The sequence below is a fragment of the Ptychodera flava genome, chromosome 7, assembly GCF_041260155.1.
Source record: "Ptychodera flava strain L36383 chromosome 7, AS_Pfla_20210202, whole genome shotgun sequence".
NCBI lineage: Eukaryota > Metazoa > Hemichordata > Enteropneusta > Ptychoderidae > Ptychodera > Ptychodera flava.
In genome coordinates this window covers 14,129,097-14,137,231 of record NC_091934.1, presented here as the reverse complement: position 1 = coordinate 14,137,231, position 8,135 = coordinate 14,129,097, and the positions used below count along the sequence as shown (strand labels likewise).

Here is an 8,135-nt window from a genome sequence, read left to right as displayed (position 1 = left end):
TTTTATCTACATTAAATGAAGCTATATGCTTTTATTAGGACAAGTATCTGTTTTTGAAAATTGGCTCTTCAAATAAATATCACTTTAAAATAGAAACCAACCTGATGTGTGATGTAATATATACTCTGTCCTGCAAAATCCCATAAACTGAAGTATACATCTGATTCTTCACTCCTTATTCGGTGTCGGCCCCGCTTTCCGTAATACAGATGAGATAACCTTTTGTGAGCTTCAGATATACGTTCTCCTTCCAGTTTTACTGCATCCAATACATCGGCAACGTCGGCTGTTGTGGTTTTTCTGTTTGTCTTGCTGTGTAGCACCCTAAAGGTATCCTCGGCCATTCCGCTTGTGAGGACATCTGCCAATAACTTCTGCGTTTCTATGATAGATTTATCACCTTTGTACTCGGTAGTAGACTCTACATGAAAACAATTAGATAATCACAAAATTACGTTATAAATACTTAAATCATTAAATTTCATTAAAAAGTACAACTATTCATACATCCATATCAATCGTTCCTACGATCGAGCTTTTGCGTGAGGGATATGTGGTTTGAACAAAAGAGGAAGCGCAAGTGTCTTTGGTAAAAGTCATTATTTCAAAAAACATACTCGTAAGTAAATGTGACTGAAAAAGATTTCCCTTTTCGTGCTCATATCTGTACTAGGCTTAGCCTCCATTTTAATCTATGGATATCATAGGTAAATTTAAGAAAATAAAGTGAATATAAGAGGAGTTTATTCAATGTTATTATCGCTTGGTTGGATCGTATTGCTACGAGTGAGGATGCTTGCTTCACAACACGGGTCGAAGACGAATGTGATGCGGGCCGCATCCTCATGAGTTTCAATAGTCCTGCATAAAAATAAACTATGATTTATGTCCTAAACACATGTACCAGCCACGGTGATTGGTGTCTGCGGTCCTATAAGGTCCGCTTAAAGCTCACTGATTGGCTGGACCCTTTTTCGTAGGTCTCATTACCATGCAATGTTCATCTCATGGCACTGTGATTGGTTGACTTGTATCCCTGTGTAATATGTAGCGTTTGCTGCCTCCGCAGTGTATTGTCGCATGTACTTCCTGGATGCCGGTATGGTAACCAGGTAGCTTTTCACCTTCAAGTTTTGCGACTTCTTTTCAAACTTGAGTTTTGCCGTCATGTTGTGTATTTATACCAAAGTATTATATATCACCTGAACGCTATTTCTGTGAATTTTTGTTTGATCAAGAAAATTAATGGGCGACGAATTTTCATGAAGATTTTAGTGATAGTGTGGGTTTGAAATTGGGTAAATTGACTAAAAATGTTAAGTCAGAGAGGAAGGGAGCTATTGTCTAGGTATCAACGAGTAATTACACTTCAGAATACTAGTTACAAAAACCGTTGCTTACATTTTTGAAAAAAGCCTTAGTTTTTACACAGTGCTGAATCAAAGTTTATCAACCGATAAGTCTCGCAGTGCCGTCTAATTAAGCAGCGATAACGCAACTCTAAAGACCTACATTAAAGGTCTGGTGAAATGATCCCGTTCTTTTGACTGAATATCTTCCAGGGGCAATACTATTACACTCGCAACAGAATTGCAACCTAAAAGTAAGCGCGAGTGTTAATTTTTTGATATTTCTGTTCGCGGCTTTCATCAGGTCATTTTGCGACACTCAGCCCTCAGCTGGGATCATGGTTGGCTAACTGTGACGTCACACCGGTGTTCATTTACATCGAATAGCGGTCCCACGCCGCCTTATCTCTGCCCGGTATCCGCTAACAAACCAGTGTTCGCGCTGCCCATTCGCTGCACGTTCGCCAATGCGAATCGAAATCCGAAGTGGCGAAAAAAAATCGATCCGAATATGCCACAGTGGCGAAACTGATTTTTGTTTAAAAAATATTGCAAAATAAAGAAAAAACGTGGCTTTTAAGTCTTTTGTTATCATTATTATTGTACTTGGGCCTCAGCCCAAGTACATTTGTTTTCATTCCGTGGGAAAAAACTCTGTAAGGTATAACCATTTCTGGCTGAGACCAGGGAGGGCAAAATGTCTTGGCTTCATCTTTCTTGGCATAATAAATGGCGTAATGATGCTAACTTAATGGAAGTGCTGCTCTCAGCCAGTCATGAATAAGTGAGATGTGAATATAAATGCTTCTCTATCTGAGTTTTTGCCACAAAATCTTCTGAATATAATCAAATGTGCATCGAAATGCAACAATTAATGCACCCTCCGTTTCCTAAGCGATGGCACGACCCTTGCTACACCCACTGGACGAGCCAAAGTGGAGGGGTAATTTCAGTTTGGTCGAACAGGAGGGCTCGAGACCAGAATTTAACATTTAAACTTGAAACATGTTTAATCACTGACAAGATGTGGACTAGTGTGAATCAAACTGAAAGTTTGAAAAGGAAAGGTTTTATATCCCGGACACAATGAAAAACATTACGACTGGAAACTGTACCCCCAGTTGAGAATAGTAATGCCCACAGCGATGGAGAACACTTATCCTTGAGCTGAGAAAACCAGACCATCATTTCGAAATAGAGCTGCAGATTCGAGAAGCTCGTTCAAAATAGCTAGGTACAACCCATAAAGGGGTGGTTTCGGGTTTTGAGGGCAAATTTCGCCTCCTTCATATAGAAATCGTACGTTTGTTTTTCCAGGAGAACACACCATTTGACACAAAATTTGCATGTAAAGGGGTCGCCAGTAAGTACGTGGTCAAATCTGGCATAAGAAACAATATGAAATGTTGGGTAAAACCAGTCCAAAATAAACTGATTTGAACTTTTGTGTTTTGTAATTTATACCACTGCAGTAACATTACCTTTTTTTGACAACATCACACAATGTAATACGTTTTGAAACTGATTACTCCGACGTATTCTGTGTCTCCTTTGCTAAAAAATACGGTATGCCGATTACCATGTAAGGAGATGATGACGTCAAGACAGATTTGTAGTGCGTTTGGTCCTGGATGGTGCACGAAGTTTTGTCGAGGTAGCTTGTGTATTTGTTTCCTAAATGGGAGAGATTAGGGTCGATCTAAACGAAGGCCGAAGAATGTTATGATACTCTAAGCGAGCTGAACTCTAACGCGAATGGTTGGATAATTTGGAGGATGTCTAGAACCGGGGTCTAGAATGATCTCGTCATTAAGATTATTTGGCGGTCAGTATTGAATTTCAACTGCGTCACAAGTTTGCGAAATGAGTATTCCGTCGAACGGTCAACGAACGATGTTTTAGAAATCTGGAGACATGGCACATCGCATTTTTATTTTAGTATTTTATATTTTACAAAAGATTTAAGAAGCAATGATTTTGTCGAAAATTCTGAAAAAAATATAGGAAGATTTGATCGCGAACACATTTTCACTTGGGGTCAACTAGCCCTGCGTACGATGCTGTGTGTTCCGCTACAGCTAATCGCCCCGCTCACCACAGCCCTGCAAAGACCCACGTAGGGTCGGTGACTTCAAATCCTTTTGGGACTTCACGTAAAAAGCCAAATTACTGCCGAAATTCAGCGTTCTTGGGCCCAAGTCGTATCCCAGCCTACCTCAGCTACTCGATCGCTTCCAAAAATGACAGTCTTTTATTCACTTCTCGTAAATAACCGTCGATGTCGGCAACTCTCTCGCTAGCCCTGCGTACGATGCTGTGTGTTATTAGCTGTAGCACATAGCATCGTACGCAGGGCTAGGGGTCAACCGTACCGGATGCGCTATTTTGCGGGTTGCGGGTTGCGGGCATGAAAAAATGTGTGTTTTTTGATATCATTTTCGCCCTTCTCACACTTCAAATTAGTTCAACCGCCGATAAAAGCACAATTTTCGAAATCGTTTTCAACGCCGTTTCAAATAATTTTATTGTGGTGAACACGATTATAGTCCTAGGAAACTTTTCAAAGTCACGCTGGATCAAATGCTTGAAGGGGGCATACCGGCATGGAGCGACTATCATACTGCAGGTGCAAGTCATACGTTCATGATATTAGGAGGTAAATTATTGAGAGCTGCAGAACACAAACTCATCCAAAATATTCCTATTAGATCGATTCCTGAAAATAAGGCAACGCACCGGCGTGTTTTTCCCACTGAAATTCTCGCGTAAAATGTTAGCAGAATGTCGTTCTCTGAGGTCGCGACCTCGCTTGAACCGAAACGGCAAAGTAAACTAAGTCCTTTGTTGTACGTCTTTTTCTTTTTAAAGATTTCATGAAAAATACACGGCATTTACAATACACATCACTTCTACGCTTTTTTAAGTCAAATCTTTCCTTATGCATTGCATTTAACTAGGCATTGTTTAATTTTCTGTATGAGTTGCCCTGGAACCGCATCGTGAATGGATGCATTACAAAGAATTTACTTCCTATGGCCTGATACTAGAAATGTAACAATTTTCATTCCGCGATAAGTGGCGACATTTCCGAGGCGCGATTTTTTTTGTCAGTCTGGTATTACGTATATTTCTCACTCACATCCATGGCAAGAAAGAAAAGTGATTCAGATCCCTAATTATTTGTAATGGCCAGACAGCTCGGAATAAATAAATTGGTCCTCGGAATCGCCGCTTTTAGTTTAGCAGATTTTGATTTTTTTCAGAAACATGACGTATTTTCACCCATTTGGTTTGGTCTGTTATAGCATCTTTAGTCCAAAAAATCAAGTTTACAGCATTGATGTTTTCAACAGCCTTCAAATATACAGTATTACGTTAAAATACACCATATAGTAGTGTTTCATTAATTTTAACCATCTTGACCTGATGGTGAAATATGGACTTCGCAGGAAAAGGGATACTGTACGATAGACCTGATCATCATTATTGATAATAGACACATTCTAAAGGTTTTATTTCTTATATACTAAATGCCATATTACATATATTAGAAATCTAGCCATAATTCTAAAAACCCGCAGCCCGTAGCCCGCAATCGCACTTTAGCAGATACCGGGGTCAACATGGGGTCGCAGCCATGTTGCCTCAAACTTATTTCTGTCTGCACTCAAAACTCAAAAATGTCGGATATGAACCTGAAAAATCGATGCAATTTCGTCAAAATTCGGCGAAATTTCAGCCTATAGACAAATTTCATCTAGGTAAGGTAAATTTACTGAAATTTGATCGACAAATAATCCTGAGCTTGAACGTGACAGCTCGCCTTCTCCGGGAAGTCAAGTATCTAGCTGCCCATACACAGTTGCCCATATGGCCAGGTTTATGAGATTGTTTTCAAGCGAGCGAGCCAATAGAGCTAGAGGTCTGATTTTTGGTATATAGGAATAACTTAGCAATACAATTATTTTGACAAAATGTCACGTGACCTCAATGACCTTTGACCTCAAATAGATATATTTGTCCACAACTCAGTAACCACAAGTGCTACACCCTTCATATTTGGTATGATGGGACACCTTATGACACCACATATTGTACCTCATTAATTATGCGCATATCTAATTCTGAGCAAGCCAATAGAGCTGGATGTCCGATTTTTGGTATATAGGGATAACTATAGGGTAGAAATCTAAATATGCCCATCTAAATATTAGACATCTACCATCGAGAACAAAAGAAGTTTGCTGTAATTTGAATATTTAAGGAGTTTAAGCAATTTTCACTATAAATAAAGAACCCCTGCCTCAAACTCCACAAAAGTTGCTAGACATATTTTGCCGTTGTCATGCCATTGCTTCGTTTAATAACCAGTTAATCAAATGCCTACTTGACAGGAGAAATTCAAGACCATATTTGAATAGTAGTATATATTGTCCTCAAAATTACTCTATCACGGCCCAAGTACTCATTGCCTTCAGCAATACTGCCTTGTTATTATTAAACTTTATTTAAACTCGATAACTCCATAGGTGAAACACCTCTTTTCGTGGAGGTCGAATAGACAAAAGAAAATCATAAAACACTTTACAGCACAAACATGAAAACACAAAAAACACAGAAGTACAAATATATATATATATATATATATATATATATATATATATATGTATATGTATATATATATATATATATATATATATATATATATATATATATATATATATATTATATATAATCCCATGGTATTTTTCTCTGTTTGACGTCATCGTATACGAGTGTTTTTCGCGGAGCCGTACAACTTCGAGCCGAAGGCGAGAAGTTGTGCGGCTCCGCGAAAAACACGAGTGTACGATGACGTCAAACAGAGAAAAATACCATGGGATTATATATTTATCACATGAACAGTCTTCTTATTTTTCTTTTGACGTAGAGGAATCAAAATTATTGTAACAAATTGCATGAATTTCGTCGCGATTTGTCTTTTATTTACGCGGATCACTTTCATTTAACGGGTAAAGCGGCCCGTCACCCAGCAGATACTTTCATTCATAAATCCCATTAAGTTCAAATTTTGATACATGGAACGGTATTTCTACCAATCAGACATACGGATTCGGTCACGTGAACGTGTCAATCATTGTCTCGCGCTGTCGATGCCAGGCGCGGCAAGTCGTCTATCGGCGAACATGGCTTTCACTGCGCTAGCGACGGATAGCCATAGTATTTAGAATATTTACGAATAGATTTATGAAGTAAAATGCAACGACACGATCGAAACAGTATTTCTCATTCTTAGAGATGCTGTGGCTTTTGAAAAAATCACACAAGTTTTAGACTTTGGCGAGCGCGAAAGATTCAATTCGATGACACAAATAGTAGGCCACATCGCATGTTTGTTTTGTGTGTGGCCACAACGCTGCCGTCACCGGTCTCCGCCGGTGTCAAATCGGATTCCGATCTCGGTCGTCTATGTTTTCGTCTGACGGACTTTGATGTTTGCAGTGACACATATCTCGCCCGAAGATACATCCTAATTTTATTACTTGACGGAAACTCCGTTCTGATGTGTGTGTTGTCTGAGTCAACTCTCGAAATACATCGGATTCCAGTCGAGTCGTAAAGGCAAGGCTCAATGTGGAAGTCGTACCTGTAAAGTACCTGGCGATCCCGGTTGGCGATAAACCTGAAATCTACACCTCAACGTAGGTTCAACTGAATAAATGAGTACAGTATAATCTTCGGGAAAGCGACATAGGAGGCAAAAGCATAAAGTCATTCGACTAACAACGATAAATGTCCTTCATCACACAAAAAATTCCGTAATGTAGCTCGGAATCAAACCCTCAGCGTAAGGCTGTAGCGAAGACATAAGCTGTCTATAGCCGCGACGCGACGTTACTGAGCCATTAAAAAACGATCAACGGTATCCCCATTCGATTCTCGGTAATAGCTATAGTTTTTGCGGCTCGAAAGTTCGTTGGACATGCCGTCTATGTTTCCATGTGCGGATTTGTCGGGTCACCTTTTTTGTAAAATTGTCATGAGAGCACGGCATCGATCACGACAAATCGGTCTGTGTTCGTCGCGTCTCGACGTGCAGGTAGAAAGGTACCATGCAGGAAAAAAGTTCCGGTTGATGACGTGCAACAGGGGTAATATGATGACGTACAACAGGGGTAATACGGATTTCTTATCTGTGCTGGTGTACGTCACACAGGTGGAGATACGGGCCAGTTCATGTGATATATATATATATATATATATTATATATATATATATATATATATATAATATATATATATATATATATATATATATATATATATATAAACTACGAAAAGGCATCAGACAAGTATGTATTATACATAAAGTTGTTACAAGATTTCTTAAAACTAGTCAGTGTCTCAGAGTCCCTCATTGATTTGGGGAGAATGTTATATTCATCCACACCCGCAACTGACAAGGTGTTCTGATAAAGAAGTGTACGTGCCTTGGGAACTTTAAGGAGGTTCTGATTGGAAGAACGAAGTGATCTGGAAGGGATATAATTATTGAACATACTGGTTATGTAGTCAGGGGTTAGATTGTGAGTTGCTCTGTAAATTTGGGCCGTACGGCTACAACGGAGTTTCAAGTTAATAGGCAGCCAATGAAGCTGAGTATACATATGAAAAGTGGAAAGAGGCGGAACAATGTCAAGAATAAGTCTCATTGCACGTCTCTGTAGACGCTCCAATGCATAGATATTGCTACTGGAAGTAAAGCTCCAAACGTTAGAACAGTAAT

General features: G+C 39.3%; 1 long non-coding RNA gene across 1 annotated transcript in view; it reads right to left on the bottom strand.

Moving 5' to 3' along the window:
• Positions 1-329: 329 nt before the first annotated feature.
• The window catches only part of LOC139136819 (uncharacterized), a 36,758-nt gene continuing 28,952 nt past the window's right edge, over positions 330-8,135 (bottom strand). Inside the window, exon 3 of the long non-coding RNA XR_011553256.1 lies at positions 330-421. This is a non-coding gene — a long non-coding RNA (uncharacterized lncRNA). The remainder of the gene's footprint in view (positions 422-8,135) is intronic.